At 24.8% G+C, this 20817-nt stretch overlaps 1 protein-coding gene across 2 annotated transcripts in view; it reads left to right on the top strand.

Annotated features, from left to right (window-relative positions):
* LOC112593138 (allatostatin-A receptor-like) overlaps positions 1–20817 on the top strand; it is a 189788-nt gene that overhangs the window by 142882 nt on the left and 26089 nt on the right. The gene's annotated exons all lie outside the window — the stretch shown is intronic.

The following is a 20817-nucleotide window of genomic DNA, read 5'->3' as shown; positions in this document are numbered from 1 at the left end:
ATCGAATTCTGAACAAGCAGTTTTGAGTTTTTAATTGTGTATAGATACTAAAAATAATAAAATAATAGATTTGAATGACATAACGTTTATGATAATTTAAAAACTAAATTAAAAGTTATAGTAATAATAATATAATAATACTTTAAATATAGTGATAGTTAATTTAAAAAAAAAAACTAAATGATTATTTTTTTTTAATTTAGCTTAATACTGTACAACCATATCTAAACAATGTATTTAAAAATCCACAATTTCCATTGATAGTATAAAACCTTATTCTCAAATAATAAAATAGTATGACTATTTTTGTTAGATATAAAATAACAAAGACAAATGAGTTTTATTTATAACAAAAATAAAAATAAATCCTTTAAAAGGAATTAATTACATATAGTAATTTATAACTAAACAGAATTAATTTTAAAACATATCACTACCAAACTCTAATTTACTTAAGTGAACACTGAAGTACCAAATATAATATTAGCTTTAAGTAGTTAGTTTCAATATATTTCTCAATCAGTTAATTCAATATTCCCTAAACACCAATATTTTCTAATTCATAATAAATTATTAATCACATATCACTCAAATGTCTTATTAATTGTTTCTTTAATTCATTTTAATTCTACTTCATTTCATTTTTAAAAAAATAATAAGCTTCATAAACGAATTTATTTTATTATTTTGTTAATTTAATTCGCTTTCCATGACTGGTTTTAGTTTTGGTACCTTACAATTGATAAATTTTTACCTTTTAATTGAAAAAACAACATAATTTTGGACAAAAAATGAATGCACGAAAAATTAGCTTATAAAATTCAAAGCAACAACTTATTCAAAGAATATAATTCTAAATATCAAAAAACGATATTTGATTAAAATAATTTTTACAAATATAGTCTAAAATATAGTCAGCAGTGTCTTTTTGTGTTTAATTTAAAATCGCCAAATAATGACATAGATTTTTCTAATTATAAGTTACACACTATTATTGAATTATATATTCCTGTGTATACATATAGTATAAACATAATAATATTCTTGATGTTCTAAATTTATGAACTCACATTTTAAATATTACCTGTATTACATATTTTTAAATAATGATTTCATTTAATTTGTTTTTAAATAGATGAATTATTATTTTTCATTAAATTTATGTTATTTAAAATCGCTTTTAGTCAATGGATACAATAAACTTAAATATATATTATTATATATTTTTAGCATAAATATCTAATATTAAATATACTAAACTTAAGAGTCGATATAAAATTAATCATACAAAATAATTTGTAACATCAAAATAAAACAATGTTTAAAATAGTACTAAATTCAATATGATTAAATTAAATTATATAAATTATTTTAAGTTATAATTAAAATATAAAAATAAATAGCGTTTTAAAATTTACAAATTTTATTCTATGAAATATTTTCCTCATTAAAAATTGACAAGCGTAAGCGTAAGCATTTATACTTTTTCTTATTAATTTATTGAAAATGAAAACCTCAATATATTTTTACCTATCTACTTCTTATGTATTCGATTTTCCAAGAAATTCGCGTTCATAAATCATTATTTATAGCCGTCATAATTCGCGTCAAAGTTTATCTAGTTTTCAGAATATGGCCTAAAAAAAATCAATTTACTTTTATTCTTCAAACTAGAAAGGTACTATGAATATTGTAGTATAACGTTTATAACTCAACAAATGGTATTAAAAAAATATATCCTTAAAACTATAACTTAAAATATAGCACTATAACTCGTATAGTAACCAGCTGCATAATTATTCAAAATTATAGCTATCTTGTTTATAGTGTTTATACTTATAAATTAAGCACCAAAAAAATTACAAACTTTATTATGAAAGTTTGTTTGAAAATATGAAAATTTCTATTGTTTTTTTATTATAAACATTATTATTTTAGTTCTTATTTCTTTTGATAAATATACGTTGAGTAAGAAAAGAAAAAAAATGGCATACATTTATTTTAATTACGGTAAATTTTCACTATTTATTTTTACAATACCGATCAAAATATTTCAAGAAATAGAGATGAGTTTTAAGAAGCTCAACCTCAATATTGGAATAAGCCCAAAAATTAGAATACCAAATATGAAATGACCAACCATATATGAGGCTTATAAATAGAGGTAATGTCACTGTCAGACCTCAGCGCTTTTGAATCATTTTTAGTGTCGAAGAATTAATTTACATAAAGGGCATTCTGCCGAAAATGTTGACTACATAAATAAAAAATCGAATTTAAAATAATAGTTATTTGTTTATTATACTTATATCTTCTGTTAGCAAATAAAATTGTAAGTCATACAAGATAATTACTTTCATAAATATATCCTAATAATTTTTAATTAATTTTCTACTATTATTTATCAAAAACAACTACGACTCAAAAATTCGTTTTTAATATAATTTTACGAAATTTAAGGTTCGTGGTAAAAAACAAAATACAATAATTATCTAAATCAATACACGAAATATTTATATAAAATTTATAAATGTCAATCGCTATTTTTAAATAAGCTATTATTAGTATGGAATTGTCAAGTTATTTCGCATCTCTCTGTACCTTAAACTCATACCTCGATACAGGACTAAAAAAATACTACTCAATAAGCTGCTAATTACAATGCATATTATTGCTTATTGAAATAAAACAAAATAAAATATGTATAGGTAGTTTTTGTCAACTCATTCTCTACAACGCATAAATAAAAATAACTGAGAAAGTAGTTTCTAGAAAAATTATAATTTTCTATTAATTGCATTAAAGTGCTTAAGTCAGTAATAAATATATATTATCAACAAAATAGATCAAAAAAATATTTGAATTATAATTTATAGGTATTCTAAAATTTAAATAATACAATTATAACTAGACATAAAAATATAAATCTCTAGTAATAAAATAGTAAAACAGATCAAATTCAAATTACCTATATAACAGTATAAAATACTAATTTTATATAAGTATAAATTCCACAAATCACATTGAACTTTTGTAAATAAAGTAAAGTTTATTCATTTTGATACCCCTTTTCTTCATTTCATGGAACAAATAACTCAATAAATCAACAGTAGATAATAATGATATACTGTATTTACCGAGTACGTGTGTGTCTCACACGTGCATTTTAATATATATATATTTAAGTATATGTGTGACTGTGTGAGAAGAGCAGGTTAAAGAAAAAAAATTCTCGGTTAATTTTTATTTATTTTTCTTACTTCGAACATGTGTAGACGCATAAGTGAAAAAAAAGCGGAGCAAGACCTGGAGCGTTTCAGCTCTTCTTCCAGGGGGAGGGGGGTGAAATTTGAACTCAAATCGTAGGTACTTATAAAAGTATACGTCTATAAGCGACAGTATACATATTATAAATAAATTGGAAATTCAAAATTTTTCGATTGTTTCGCTTACTAAACTTAAATAGTTCATTTCCACCCACTTTCATAACCCATAACATTAATTATTGTAAGCAACATCAATAATATAACAAAATAACTTGACATACATATAAAAATAAAAGCATAGAATGATCACATATTATAATAAAAGTTAGTATATTTTAAGATAAATATATAGTAATAAAACAAGAATAGAAATTACAATATTTAAATAACAAAATCCAATTTTCTGTTTGCCTTTGAAAATCTCTCTAGTACTTTTATAGTGTCGATAGGTATATTTCTATGAATATTGAATAAAGCCCAACCTATAAGTCTTTTCTAGGACATTTGATTTCTCAGTCGTGTTTTTAACCAGCTGATGTAACATTAAGCATATTTCAGAAAGCAATAAGCAAACAGTCAAAAGCGAAGGGCCAAAGGAGTTATGTTTAGTTCAAAGCGAAAAAGTTGAACAAATTTATAAAAATAGTCAAATAATTTAGTTAATTAATCAATTAAATATCTAAATCAGACTATCTGAATAAAGTAATACTAAATAGCAAAAATTATATAAATATGATAATAATTTAAACTAGTTAAGTTTTGTCATAAATAATAACTAGTTGTAAAAAAAAACCTTAACTAATTTTACTCAACACGGGTAAGTTAAGACTAAAAAGTGCATTACTGCTTATAAGGACTCAGAAATTATTGCATAAGACAGATTTTTTTAGTTAATTAGATTTATTGCCAATTAAGCTTAACACGAATTTCATAAAAAAAGCATAAAGAATTAAGTTTAACTTTTTTTATTATTTTTAATCCGTTATCGATGTTTTATTAATTGATAACAGGTTTTTAATAACCATTATTCATTTCCAATTTCCGCTCAAGAAAAAATATGCACTGTATTTTTAATTGTTGGTTCATTGATTAAAATATAATTATTAATTATAATAAAATAAGTTAGCACCAATACACGAAACACATTCAAAAATGTCCAGGGGGACAATCTAATCGCCCCTATCGCCCTCCCCTTGTATACGCCCCTGAACAATAACAGCACTGCATTTTTCATTGTCATCCGCGCGTCGTACCAACGTCGCGTGTTTATACATTACAATATTATTATAATATAATATATTATTATCATTATTATTATTATTATTATTATTATTATTACTCTAACGTACACGCTGGTGTTGAGTGAGAATGGAACAACTACCGAACAACACATAGCTCGCGTGTTATTTCCGACAGTCGTTTCCTGTGGGAGGCAGGCAGGCGGCCAGCAGGCTGCGCGCGCGTGTTGCGATTTTACAAAAAGAATATTACAGCGAGAAACGAACACACGACATCGTTTGTTACACTCCCTGAGACGTGAATAAATCATACGAGAAACTTACACTGTATACTGTGTGTGTGTGTTCTCCAAAGATGGTCCATATATGTATGTATACTATCATATACATATTATTATTACATAGTAGGTAGTCGCTTGCTCCGCACACCACCTCTTCGACAAAACACATCCGACCGACACCCCGTGGGTTAGGTAAACCTAACATAACCTAGCCATCAACAGACATGATATTTTGTCGGAGAGTAGTAATAATAATAATAATAATATTAATAAAAATTATTCAGATAAAAAGAGCTTAGGTAACTTGTTGCGCGTTCAGTCTTCGGAAGATGAAACTATAATATTATTATAATAACATAATCCTTTCGCCGTAGACAAGATTTCCTTCATTTTTTCATCACGTTTAAGTACGAAAACATGTTTTATTTTTAATTTCACACTCCTAAGGAGAATATTTTTTTAAGTATTTCGAATTTCTATACATATTATTTTGAACGAAAAATGTATTAGTAATAACTAATTAGTATTTAAAACTTTGATGAATGGGTGTAGAAGAATATTATTTTACAGATTAACTCTGTTTCGTTACCTTTTAATTATTTAAACTTTAAAATAAATAACTACTTCTAGTCCGAAATTTGATTTTTATATATCAATATACTCCAAATTCTGCTTTGAAATAAAAATTAAAACAATGTAATAGTAGTATCTATGTATTCAATTAAAAAATCAAAAACTTCAACATGGTAGTTATTAAAAATTATAGGAATATACAAATATGCAAAAACTATATTCTCAGAATCTGATAATTTTTTAAATGATTAAAGTTAATAAATAAAGAGAATCATTCAGTTTATTATGAAATAACGTGATTTTTCATAAATACGTGATGACGCGTAGTATTTAACAATGTTTGTTCTCCGCGTCGATCATAGGTCCACCCTCAATGGTAGTTTCGACTTTTTAGAAACGAATGAAAATAACTTTCATAACCTACTTCCATGTTGTGATCAAAAAACGATTACAATGTTTTAAGATTTTTTTTGTGGCGCATTTTCATTTTGTTTCAAGTATATCGATATCAGTACATCATAATTACTGCAAGTGTTTTGAGACTAAGTACTACAATACTCGCTGCAGCGCTACATCAAACCACTGTTCGACTACGTGTCTCGATAGATTACACAGTTGGCTTACGATGAAAATTACGATTTTACTCTTGGTCATGATAAATTCGTTGAAGACGATAATATATTTATTTATATATTTGTATTATTATTGTTCATCATCGAGTCGTCAATAATTTATCTTGCATTTCTACTTCTATCCATACTATTAATGGAATTTTATTGTTCGAAAATGTATTTCACTTAAACGCACTAAACTCCAACTTAAAATCAATAGTATAGTTTTTAAGAATTTAGAGTGAATTAAGGACAATAATATCGTAAAATAAAATTGTGCTAGTTGACTATAGCATACTTCTACAATAGATTCTTTACAATAACTAAATGATTTGAAGTCTTAACCTATTACCAAACTTAAAGACAATAACACAACATTTATCTATATTTATAACTTGTTTTTATTTTAATATATCATGGAGATTTTTAAATTATAATAGTTTACGTACTTATTGTAACTTCCATAACAAAATATCAAATATATAGAATAATGCGCCTGAACAATAAACACACATATATTTTGTAGCTATATTATTTTTTTATAGATTTATATTCCCCGTAACATAATTAAGCTTTTTTCTGTGATTAATTATTTACCATTGTGTACTTATTTATTTTTTAATACATATATTAATAACTGTAATCAATATTGTATTTTACTATTTTTATCTTTAGCCCGTTAAATAAATTAGCTAATAATAATAATAATAACTCGTGTAAAAATGTAAATATCGTAATAAAACTAACATATAAATAGTAAAAATATTCTTGTTATTAAGTTTACTACAGATATACGAGTATTCACTTCATTCTCGCTAACCACACAAAATTGATTCTGACGAATAAAAACTTGCTATGCAACCATGAATACATATTGAATACTTTACAACACAAATTTAATTAAAATAATCTTGATAATTTAATTTAATTTATTTAAAGCTTTAAATATACTTGTATTATTGTTTTCGAAATTATTTGTTTTTTACAAATATTAAAAATATAATTTCATTAGTATTAAGTTTCAGCAATACTAAAAGAAATACTCAATAAACAACAAACGAGCACAAAATTATGCAAACTAAATCCACATATTCCTTTTTGGAAGTTTTAAAGTAAAAATATTGTGAAAAGTTTCAATGATATAAGTTGAAAATATAGTCCATTAAAATTCATTCATCCATAGAAAAACATCACAAATCAGCCAACATTTAAAACTTTGTACCACAAAACTGTAGGATAAATGAGTGTTACATTGGTTGATTAATGTATAATTCTAAGTTGCAACTATTCGTGAAAAAAACATTTTGAATACTTTGCTATTTTTGAAATTATTTAAATTATTTACTCAACAATCATTGACGAGTAATCACTACTTAATCAGCCAAAATCATATTTTACCTAACATTTTTCACTAAAATATCGATAAAAACTTTTATTTATATGCTAATAAAAATGTAACATTATAAATAATTATTTTTCAATTTCCCCATTAAATAATAATTACGGTCAATTGAAAAAAAAACCAAAAAGGCTATCCATGTCATGTCAAAATGAATCATGACAGAAACCTTACTCTAGAATATTTGGGAAAAGGAATTTATTTTTTATTTTTATTATTATGAAAGATAATTATAAAAATCAATAACCTCATTAATAACTATAATAATGTTATCAAACTTTGAAATATTATGCGATTTTGACACTTCTTTTAACATAAAAATGTTTAATTAAATCAATTTCAAGACATATTTTTTTTATTTTTTTTTGTTTAATAATGTAGTGTCATTTTATGAAATATTCCAAATACTTTACATTATTATGTATTTAGTTTATGACTAGTTCAATAAACATATATTGTTATAAAAACCAAAAAAAATTATAAATTACAATTTATATTACCTATATTCTTGAAAATATTGTTTCCTAACGAACATATTCTTCAATGATAAATGTATTTAGCATGTTAAATTTTTCGTCATAGTAATATACTATTTAAAGTTATTTATGTATATATATATATATATATATACATTAAGCAACTTAAATTTTTTTTTTTTTAGATTCATAGTTTCTAATAACAACAACAATATTATAATTATTATTAACTCTATTTTATTTTAAAAGATTTACTATTGTATTTAATATTTAATTTTTATAATAATATATATATATTTTAAATTTATAAGTTTTTGATTAAAACTTAAAAATGGATTGTTCAGTAATTAAATTATAATTTTAAAAGAATGAAAATCTCTAGTATACTGTTTTTATAAAATTTTAGATAAAAAAAAATTATTTTTAAATTATATTTAAAGTTATAACGTCTAAGTTAATAACTATTTTTAATTTATTCCCTATATGTTATTCAAATTATAAACTTAATATTTGTTTATATTTATTTTGCTCCATAAACATAATATTTATATTAATTTCATATAATTTCGGTGTAAGCGGTACTTTTTTATTTTTTGTGTAACGAAAACAAATAATAATATAGTTAAATCAGTAAAATGAAAAATAAACTTTATTCTTGGAAACAGATTTGATTCATATTTTTCAAATGTGCTGAACAAAATTAGTCGTGATCTTAACGTTTTCATATTATTCTAGAATACGTAGTTGTGAAAAATAAAAATAATTAAATAACCATCAAAATTAAATGATGATTAAAAATAAATTGAGTATTGTAAAAACTAATCGGTTAGGTTAATTGCTGGTGCCCGATAAGCCAAAATGGTACATTTTTATCCCAATACGGGTCAAGGTGACTGTGCTCCTCCCATGGCTTACCGAGTCAACCAGTTCACGTATGTCCATATGAACTATAAATCGTCCCTTGACGTCTTTTAATTTGATCTGGTTTTGCAAACCATTTGGTATCGATTATTGTCTTTCATGATGACGATACAATGTAGTCCCGGTGGAATGTGTTCTGCCAATGAGTCTCGCCGGAGTAATGCAGTTAGAATAATACACATATTTAACCACATGTTTACGGCCAGCCACGCTAGGTTGGAGTAAGTGTCAAAAGCTGTAGTCGTACATTCCGAAAGAGTCGGTGATTTACAACCGCGCATGCTTATCATTTTATTGTGCACCCATTTATTCGACGTGCGGTACCTTCTCCATGCGTTTCACATTTTTTGGACCATTCTCCTCCCCGACAGCGCTCCAGTCAACGTTCATCGGCCGCCCGAGTCACTGTTCAATTATCAGGTCATTTTTTAATAATATATTATGTTCGTTGCCGCCCTAATATATAACACATTATTCTATTTGTTATCAATCATATTTGAACGCCTGGTTAGCGTTAATACCTACGATAATAAGTATCAACTACCATAATCTCCATACGCTTCATTTCTCAATACGCAGTCCACTATCATTAGACAGCTAGTGCAAGTATGACGTACACCTCTGAGACGAGCAGTAACTAGACGCTAGCGATTGTCAGTGAGCGAACAATATCTGACGACATCACCCATTATGCCGTCGACCCGTCACTGCTCGTCAACCCGGATTGCCCTTCACACATCGCTTAATCTGGTTGGTCGAAAATGAATGGCAAACTGTGCCATATGACATTTTAATTGTGTTTATTCTATCTTTTTATGGTTTCAGAGTATTTTTTTAAAATCTAAGTTGTATAGCTGATTGTTATATTTTTATAAACAACGAAAATACACCTACTTTTAACCAACGAAAAATTATTTAAAAAAATATTAACACAGTGATAATATATTACAGCCATAGTGAGTATAATACACATATTTCAAAGAATGTATAAAATAAAATAACTCATTTAAATTGTTTCAATAAAAACTAATAAATAATTAAAACTAATTATAACTAACTAGCTTAATATGCTTTGAGAACCGTCATAGTTTTTTAAATAGTTAAATATAATGAACTAAAACCTATGATTTTTTCACCAAAATTCATAGAAAAATAAAACATTATTACTAATATTTATAGTAAATAGGTAGGTATTTATTCAAATTTTTTAATTCACTACAATTAAAAAATAACGCATACAAAAATATTTAATATTTTTCTTATTTCATATTATTAAAAAACTATCATTTAAATTATTTATAATTATTTTTAAATTTTTTACCTTGATGTAAAAATTCTCTTGATATTAAACATTGAATATCTTTATCGATTCCAACGTTCATGAAAATTATGATAATTGTAAATCTTTTGATTATGCTCGACTAAAATTAATTAATTTAAAGAGCTTGTCTTCATACGCAGTACCTACCTACTACGAGAATTGTAAAGATCTTATGATTAAATAGTTATAATGATTCGATGAGTAGGTTTCTCTGAGAACACCGCTGTTAGTGTTATTGGCCAACAGTGTATGGTAATTTAGAAATGGTTTCGCAGTCTATAAATTAACTTACGTCGAATATCCCTTTGATGTAATTCTTTTAAATAGGTCATAGCCATTCATTCTCGTAGCTCAATAATCTCCTTTAAGTTGGGCCAAACCAAAACCATAAAATTTACATTAAAAAAAAGAGTAATTTCAATTAATATCACAGTTAGATTACTAATTTAAATCTAGATTAATTTAATTTATAAATATCTACTTTATTTCTGATATTCTATGATTAAATATTTGTTTTAAATCGTACTTGTCATTTGAAAAATACTAAAAAAAATTAACACAAACCAAAATAATTTAGAAAAAAATATATAATACTTAATATGTCATACATTTTAATTAATAATTTGATTTCATAGAACTATATTCCCTGTAATAAATCATATAACAAACAATAAATTAATAATTTCAAAGTTTTAAATTAATAGCCCTAAACAATTTAACTAATTATATAATAGTTAGTCCATTATTAAATTCTATCATTTATAGTTCATCATGATTGCCACGGTTAATAATATAATGACATAATAACCCTAAATGATAAACCTTATAAATTAAAGAAAAAGTCTTCAAGTTCGTGACAAACTTATATTCAAGACGAATCACTTTGCTTTTAATTCATTTTCATTATTAAAAATCAGTTTTAAACCGTCTTTAGGCATGATATTTTTATTTTTATAATAAATAAATGTTTATACTAATAAAATGTGCTTAACTATTAACCTTTAGTTATAAAAAATAAAACTCAAAATAACATATATAATCTATACCTATTATTTAATAATTTATGATGAAATACCAATATTTCAAGAGTATCGCAGAATATTATAAATATAATATATGTAAATTTATGTAACGACCAAACGCTAAATAAAACAAAACAGATTGCAAAAATGTATTTCACGTAAAAAACAAATGACAAAAACACAAATAAACTGTTAATAAATCAACTATATTTTATACATCTACTTAAAATAATATTATCTTACCTTATTCGCAGCCACGAAATCTTTTTTTTTAGTTATTGATTATTTAGATTACCTACGACAACTAATAACACTATTTTGTTAATGTATAAAATTAAATATAATTTTTCAATTGCTTAATATTTCACAAATATTTTGACATTTTTCACCTTTATGGATTTATTATCAAAGTTATAATACATGGTTATTTTTATCATGGAAGAAGATACTAAAAGATTGTTTCCAGACATATGAGATGTCCCAACAGATACAGGTGATATCAGGCTAACTAGGTACTTCAGTAATGATTACCATCGGACCTTTATACTGTCTTCATGGTGTATGTGTAATGTTTTCATAAACCCAAGATGTTCATTTTCAGAGATGAAACATAGTAGTCCTACAATTAATTTGAATCATTCACACTGACTAAAATGTAACTGTCATTCAAACTATCGTATGATAAATAGTAAAGTAACGATAAATCATGATGTGGTAAAAAATATAGCTAAAGGAAATTAAATGTTGAAATATAATATACATACATAAACCTTAAGTAATTAAAACAAACAATCGATGTTATTTGATAAATGAATGTGTATTTTTAAGACCCTAAAAATTTTATTAGTTTACTATACTAAATGTATCATTGTTTATAAGATAATACAATAATATTATAAAAGGTACACTTAATTTTTTTTATATTTATTTTAACATAATTGGATTACTTACGTAGGAACTGAAAAACAATAAGAAAAACATCAATAAATGAGTTTGATTGTATTTTGTTACAATAAATAAAGATTATCTTTGATTTAAAATGATATAGATACAAAATATAAACGAGAAATACTATTTTTTTTATGAAGTCGCGACCTACTCTTATTTGATTAATTTGTGTGATACAATTTTATTCACTTTAGTGTAAAACTAATTATTAATATATTAAAAGAATGTCAGCTTCTTGTAACATTTTTTCGGGGAAATTTGATTTAAAACTTTATTAAGTCCCATTACATGTTTATTTAAATTATGGTGACTTAGATATATATTTTAAGTACTCGGTGTAATTAATACTAACGTCATTTATCTAAAATAAGTGATGAAATTGTATTTACTCATAGGTATGTCCATTGTTCTGTCCACAACATATTTTTCATGGAATAAATTATTCAATTAAACAATTTATCTTCTATAACATTCAAACATAAATGCTATACATATTTTATTATTTGCATATCATTAACAGTCACTGAAATATACATATTAAATAGTTAACATCTACTTTACCAGTAAACTTCAACTTAATATCAAGTATTTACGCTATTCCTAATATGAATAATTTAATTCTAATATACCGATATTTTTAATTTTGATTTATAATGCATAAGATATTTGATATTTTGAGTATCATATTTAATTATAGAAATCATGTAATGTAAAAAAAAAAGATCATTGAAGAAATTCGGTGTTTTACTAAACAACTAAATTGCTTCAATTAAATAAGCAATTTAATTTAATTGTTACCTATATAATGTAACTAGGCACTAAAATAATACAATGTAAAAAATAAAAATAAAATATCGCCGAAAAAAGACACTTACTGAAATTATCGAATCGTTATCAGTGTTTATGTTATTTCTTCCATCGAAGAATCCTCTGGTACCCACTGGTTTAACTGCATAATCCGGCTTTACCAAGTTTTAGCCGATAAATACCCCCCCCCCCCCCGTATACCGGATGCTAAATTATATATATAACGTTGAAGCCATGATAAAATAGCTCCTCGTGCCGACTACGTTGGAAAAGGTGTACTTAATTTAGGAAATGCAATTTAAAGTAGGTGCCATATTGTACACGAATCGGCCTCGAATCCAAATTAAGTTATAGCTCAGCAACTTAAAGTGGATTGTAAAGGTCTAGCGAAACTGAAAGCCGGAGACTCAAATACAGTATGTTGACTTTAATTGAAAAATTTAATTTGCCTACGTGCACCACGAATACGCCTAAAAGCGATCAAAATAATTGAAAAATACCTTTTATGTTATTGAGATAAATTTTAGTTTGTGGACGATATAAGCATGGAAATCCCTTGAAAATATTAAATATGACTTGATAACAGAATTTAAACCATCAATCGAAGGGACCGTCCTTTTGTTTCAACTATAATAGACTATAATATCGGCAAACGAGAACAGAAGTTACACAACATAATAACAATTACCACGTTTGTATGCAGCAGTTAATGCGCACTAGGAAACGGGTTCATATGCACCTAAAATATCGAAATTACGTAGAATATGTTGAATAAAATTAAAATAGTTAATGCGAATGTTTTTTAGTCTAAGCTTTACACTTCGGATTCCGTGGCCAAAGGTACGAGTATATAATCCATAGAGGTAAGTTACTCTGTGGTACAGTTTCCAGTATAGGTACTCTGATTCGCATTAAAGCGTTTACACGCATTTCTTGATCCCGGAATGGGAGTTAATTCGATTTGACGAATCGAATTAAATAACTAATGCACATATTATAGGCGACCTAGCTGCGTGTTTACCTCGTTTACGTGCATTCATTAATTCGGATTAACTTGATCCTTATTTGGGTACAATTATACGCGCACCTCTAATACCGTATCGGCGAAATACGCTTCCGCCGAACCGGTTTACGTTGCAACGTTTGCGCGCACGGTTTAAACCGATTTACCGTAATTCGAATATTAACAATTAATATTATTTCCATTATCTCTTCGTCGCGATCCCGATTTGACCGTCATAACTCATAATGCATTCCGGTGCGATCCGTTTTACGTGCATTTTTTGCACCCGCAGTTGTTTCCGATGCACATTTCAAATGCGAATGAACTAAACCGAATTTTAACAGCCGTTTACGTGCATTTAACTCCGGGAGTTGACTTTTATTCGGATCGAGTTAAATCGGTTTTGGCCGTGCGTGTAAACGCAGTGATAAACGTGGTAAATGATGATGGTATACGACGCTACACTTGATCGTAAATCAAAAGAAGGTTGAAATTCGCGTAAAACAAACTTAACTAGAATCCTCGTTATTAAATCCTAATACTCTGATGACGGTTTGGATGTCCGTTAATTTACGCAAACGCATTTCAATCTATTAATGTATTGATCGGGTAATTAATTCGGACTGCTCTACGACACTTTTATGAGGTAACCTATATCCGTATGACCGTATGTAAATACAATTTATGTTTAAGTGGGTGCCTATCCCAATAATAAATAATGATTAACGAGTGAATTATAACTATTTAAAACGTATTTACTAACAATAAGTCTTAACATTATTGCATTGTTGCGTGTCAGTGGCTGTATTCTTGAATTTTTTTTCTTTCTTGGGTAACATACTTACCACCCACAAAATAATAATTATTCATTATGAATTAATTACTTAATTTCAGTTTTTATTTGTTGATTGATTAAACTAAAAAAAAAAAAAAAAAAAATTGGACTAAATATCATTTCTATGACATGTACTAAAAGTAATTATATCTTAAACTATTTATTTTTTATTAAAAATTTGGAATATGATCATTTTATAACTATAAAGATAAAAACACATATATATTTTATAAATTTATCTAGTTGTTTACTACGGAACTGATACGTAAATGTCCAATAATCAAAAGTATACTCTTTAAAAATACTTCACTTGGACCAAATGATTTTAAATAAAAATTAATTTTATACAATCCATTATACTTCTTCAGTTCATCACACTCAATTCTATCACTTTTGTATTTATATATTCATTCAAATATTCACACATCTAAGTGATTTAAAAATCAAAATGGTAAATCAGTAACCGAACACTACAAAATATATTTTTCTCCATAGTACAGACTACAGACACATACAAATATTTAAATCTTACTGATAAATTTTCAAAAATATGGAATAAATTTGAATTATCTTTATATTTTTTCAATGGTTATTAAAAAATAATCTATGTAAAAATGAATATACTATATTATGTTGTTCAATGTAGTTCCCAATTACGTAATAAAAAAAAGTAATAACTAATAAGCAATTGGAAGAATACCCTTAGTTAATTATACCTATAGTAATTTGAAAAAAAATAAAATTTAAAAAAACCTCATCATTATAAAACCATCAAGTCTCTTTAACTGTGTATAATAATCTAAAATTATAAAATTAAAATGTCAAAATTAGCAATTAAAACAGTATAAATTAAAATAAATGAATGATTAAGAACTGCTAGAGCACACTCCTTATTCTTCAAACTTATCAAAAGAATTGTTGACATTAAAACAGATATTGTGACAACTATATGTTTAAGATCTATTTGACATTTTAGACACAATAGTCATGCACATTTAAAATTAAAATATAGAGCGGCAAAAAACAGCACATAACCTAGAGCCTGGAGATTTCCAATTTTACTTTTGAATATAGTTTTTTTTTATTATTATTTATATATTATATTTTACAATATGTATACATAAAATATTTTTTTTGATTCATATTTGTCATGAAAAAAAAATTTTATAAAATAACTAGAATGATTGCAAAAAAATGATGAATAAACTTTTTTCATTTCAAATATTAGTATGAAAAAACTATTAAAGAAATTTAAAGTTACAATTTGGATATATAATTATTTTAAAAATCCAATTACATGTTTCACTACTTAGGACAAGAATAAATTTAGGCTCAAATATACTAAATTCAAAAACCAAAAAAAAAAAAAAAATTTATCAATTTTAATTATTAAAAATACTAAACATAAAAAAATAAATTAAAAATCCTTGTTTAGTTTACACCAAAGCTTTCAAAAGTAATTACTCGTTTAAGTTGTGCCAGTCTTATGAAACACTCAATTCTATTCACTCCAATGCCTCTGCTAACATTTTCGCCACAAAAGCCACACCAATACAAAAAACAATCAAGTAAATGTCCAAACAAATCAATCAGAAAATTATTATTATACCAGATTTCTTAAGTGTATTAACTGCTATCTTTATTAAACCAAAAATATATTATATATTAATCCACAATATTAAATGTTTGGAGGAAAGACGGCGAGTTCCCTCATTTATTGATGTCGAAGAGAAAAAACAGTTACACAACTAATCATTATCAATAAAATCGTATAAAATTCAAAATTTGATATTGTGCAAGAAGTAGGATTTACTAATGAAAAAAACTGAAGATCTTCAAAATTACTATATTTTAGTACAATATTTATTAATACATAGGATATTCACTAATTTTTAAAATTGTCGTTAGACCAATTAGGATTAATTAACAATAATATGATATAATTAATGAAGTTATTAAATATTTTACATTATAAATTTTTATTAATTTTATCTATTATTGATTTATGTAGATATTAAAATATGCATACAGTAATTAAAAGTTTTCAAATTCATTGAACATCAAGTAGTATATAAATTAGTTGTATATGGACTACAGGGGTGTGTCATCATACGATAGTAATATGTTATAAATATAATATTATAAAACAAAACTATTTTATACTAACATAACATTTTATTTTCTTTATTTTCTATAAATTCAAAACATCAAAATAAAAATTAGCTTGTTTAATTAAATAAATGTATTAAATTCAAATCGATTTCAGATTATCTGCGTATTTTTGTTTTAAAAATAAATGTATTATTAATGTCTAGGCTGACATGATGTAGTCAATTGGATAATTAGATGCTTTACGTTTAAATTAATTCATACCAGATGCTGCTAACTCCCAAACGGGTGACTGGCAATTGGGATTTTGAACAGCCATATAATATGTAATGCGTACATGTTCGCTATTTTTATCGCCACAAGCTTTACGTTTCATGAAATTAATATTAACATTTCCATTTGCAAACAAATGTTTTTTTGTTTTTTTTTTTTTTTTTAGAAAATATTGTCATTGTATTAAAAATTAAGAACTTATTTTCTAAAGGATTTAAGGTTTCTTGATTACAAGTAAAATCGGAATACAAAATAAATATAAATATATATCAAATTGAAAAAAGTAGTCATTCTTAAAAAATAGGTAATAACACTCACGAAGAACTCCCAATAAAAAGATGATATTTTATTAGGAAACTATACTATGACTTAACATTATATAATCAATACTGTATCAAGAATACTAAACATAAATATAAAATATACTAAACTAACCATACCGTATATTTGAAAACGTAAATTATAACTTACTTAAAGGATTTGATGAAGTTAAAGTCTATACTTGTTAGATAGTTTATTGAACACCTATTTTCTAGGAATAAGAATAAATTTCTAAAAGTTAAGCAACCTTCTGTCCATTCATAGTGATACTTAAGCTAAACATCTGGCTTTTTGGGGAAGTCTTTTTAAGAGGTTTATATAATATTTTATTCCCTCTTTCCAATTCTCACTCTTTGGAATTTAATACACAAATAAATCGTTTCTGCAATTAAAGTCCATTAACATACCTCCGAATCATTATAAATTAAACAATGTGAATACATTTTACATTTATGTAGGAAATTTTCAAACTAAATATATGGTTCAAACGTTTAATAATAAAAAATAGTTCGTTAAATAAACAAAAAATTATATTTGTATTATATAATTTACCATCCAGCAATGTTTTATAGGCACTATAGTATGTCTTTGGTTTATTTTTTAGATACCTACTACTATATAACTATTTAAACATAAATTTAAAAAAATATTTTATACGTAATCAAGATTTATTAGATTTAGTTAATATATATAAATAAATTAAATTTTACAAAGAAAACTTATCAAAACTAATAAATAAAACATTAACGTTTCAAATATAGACGTATATTTTAAGTAACGAATAGTATAAATAAAAATTAGTTTAAAAAATAGTTTATTTGCTAATTTTTTAATTCTGTTAATGTACCTAATAAACTAAAGAACTCAAATATATATTAATATATTAATATATGATTGTAAAGAGAATTTATTATCTAATAAATGTTTTTTAATGCTTTATTTAAAATTGTATTCATGATTTCTATGATAGAAAAAACTAAACATTAAGTTACTGTATTTAATTTTTTTCAAAATAAACTTTATTTCTACATTAAAATGTAAAAACAATCCATTTTAACAATTAAATTAAATCAACATAATATTATCATACTTTTTTTGTGTCAGAAATATTAACAAAAATACATCATTCATTTAGTTTTATCATTGTATTGTTGTTATAAATTTTCAAATACCTGTCCAATCATTTCAGTTAATTTTCTGAAAAATTAAAAAACAAAAATCATGTATTTGCTTGTATCTTATCATAAATTAAATAAATTATTTTTAAATACTATTTTTCAGGTTCAGATAATATTATGTAAAAATAACAATAACACATTTTAATATTTTATATTATTTTTTTTTTTTTTTTACTATTATTTTTAGAGAACTATTTTAATCAATACACTATTCAAATTACGCAAAAAAAAACATATTCTTTATATAATAAAAATATGTAAGAAAAAAATTAAAATTTAATTATTTTTGCTTGCCATAAATACAAATATTATACGTTATCTCAGTACTTAAGAAATTTGTAAAACGACAACACCACTAGATATTTCCAAACAAAATAGTAGAATATAAAATAACACAATTTACAAGTACTGAAATAATTTTACTTTGTTGGTGAATTTTATTCTATAGAGTTCTGACATTATTTTAAACAGTCTGTTCTTAAAATTAAAATACAAACAAACAGATATATTTCTAAATTTTTGAAAATAACACTTATCTCTGCAAAAATACGAACTTAATATGACAAGACAAAATAAATAGTAGATCAGCTCAACTACTCCCGAAATAGTTTGTAAAAAATAATACATGATAACAATCAACAGAGTGGCTTGGCGTGGCGCGTTGGCTGCTACCAGTCACGGAATGCGACTGACAGTAAGTAACGGCCACAGCTACTAGCTCCCGGATGGGTGACCACCCAGGATCATAGTGGTTAAAAACCTTGCCACACATACACGTGTTTACTGTTTACTATCAACCGTAACAACCATAAAAAATACAACCTACCGTACCAACCTTACCCCTACAACAGCTAATGGTCTTAGTCGCCTAAGCTTAAGTTCAATAGAATAAAAATAATCAACAGTGAACGGTTTATTTATTTTAATCGATACCATGAACACGAAATAAGTGTTATCAATATAATAATTAAAGCATTTAAATTATGTTCAGAAATATAATTTCTAGCCATGATGAATTATAATATAAGTTAATAAATAATTCCACAAGTATCTACATTCAGTTTTTAAACATTAATAACTCCATCAATGTAATTTTCATTTCCGTTCCCTAAAAAATAACTTAGATAAAGAAAATAATTCAGTCTAATGTGAATTAAAAGTTAGTACTTTATAAAAAAATAAAATTTTACCTAAACATAATTTATATTTTAAGAGTAGTTAAACTTGAAATACATAATTATTGATTTATTCTTGGCTAAGATAGCGATCACATGTAATTTTTTAATAAAGTAAAATATATAAATTTTCAAATATCATACATTTTAATAGACTCTAATAATAAACGTTATATTAATATTTTCCAATGTTTTTAAGCCCAGTATTTTAATTTTTAACAACCTAATTTATTATACGTATTAAATGAAAAAAAAAAAAAAATGAGATGTCTGTTGAATCAGAATATTTTTCTCCTTCATTCAAATTCAAAAAGAAATAATCATGGTCCCTTTTCATGTTAACATTTGATTTCAAATTTTCCGCTTCGTAAAAGAATAATATTATAAAATCATCTAATTATAGTTATAATAAGTAAGATTATTTCTAACGTCATAAACATTCCTTAAATCAAGCATAACTTCTTACAAGTTTTATAATTTTCAAATGCTCTAACTACTATTATAATAGCACTATAAATCAACTACCTATTTACTCCCTCTACCATTAATTTATTAGATTGAATATTTCGTCGTCTTATACTATTACAAATTACATATTATAACATGAAAACATGTTTATCATCAATAGTGAAATTGGTTTTATTGTTTATCAACGACCATAATTTACATATATGCAGCCTTAAAAATGTGTTTGTATAATTATATATTATTTTCTATACTAAGGAAGTTTTTTGGTTTCATCTGAAAGTGAAATCAAAATATTTTAGATACTTTGAACTGTATTTTCGTTACATTTGTACTAGAATCTTATCCAAATCAAATGTTAAAGAATAATATCAGTAAATTATTTAATTAGTTATTTAAAAATAACGTATTATAGAGAATATTTTGGTAGTCAATTATGATTAAAGATGAATTAGCTTTTTTTAATATTCCGCTTATTTCATAAATTCTAAAATTCATATTATAAATCACAACTTTACAGTCTCAATTATTATTTACTTTAAACATTTCTGATTATTTATAAAAAACCTTTTTATTTGTATACTTCACTACTTTA

The sequence above is a fragment of the Melanaphis sacchari genome, unplaced genomic scaffold (assembly GCF_002803265.2).
Source record: "Melanaphis sacchari strain LSU unplaced genomic scaffold, SCAv2.0 Contig1_pilon_pilon, whole genome shotgun sequence".
NCBI classification, from domain to species: Eukaryota; Metazoa; Arthropoda; class Insecta; order Hemiptera; family Aphididae; genus Melanaphis; species Melanaphis sacchari.
The sequence above is the reverse complement of the archived record's forward strand: the minus strand, read 5'-3'. Positions and strand labels throughout refer to the sequence as shown.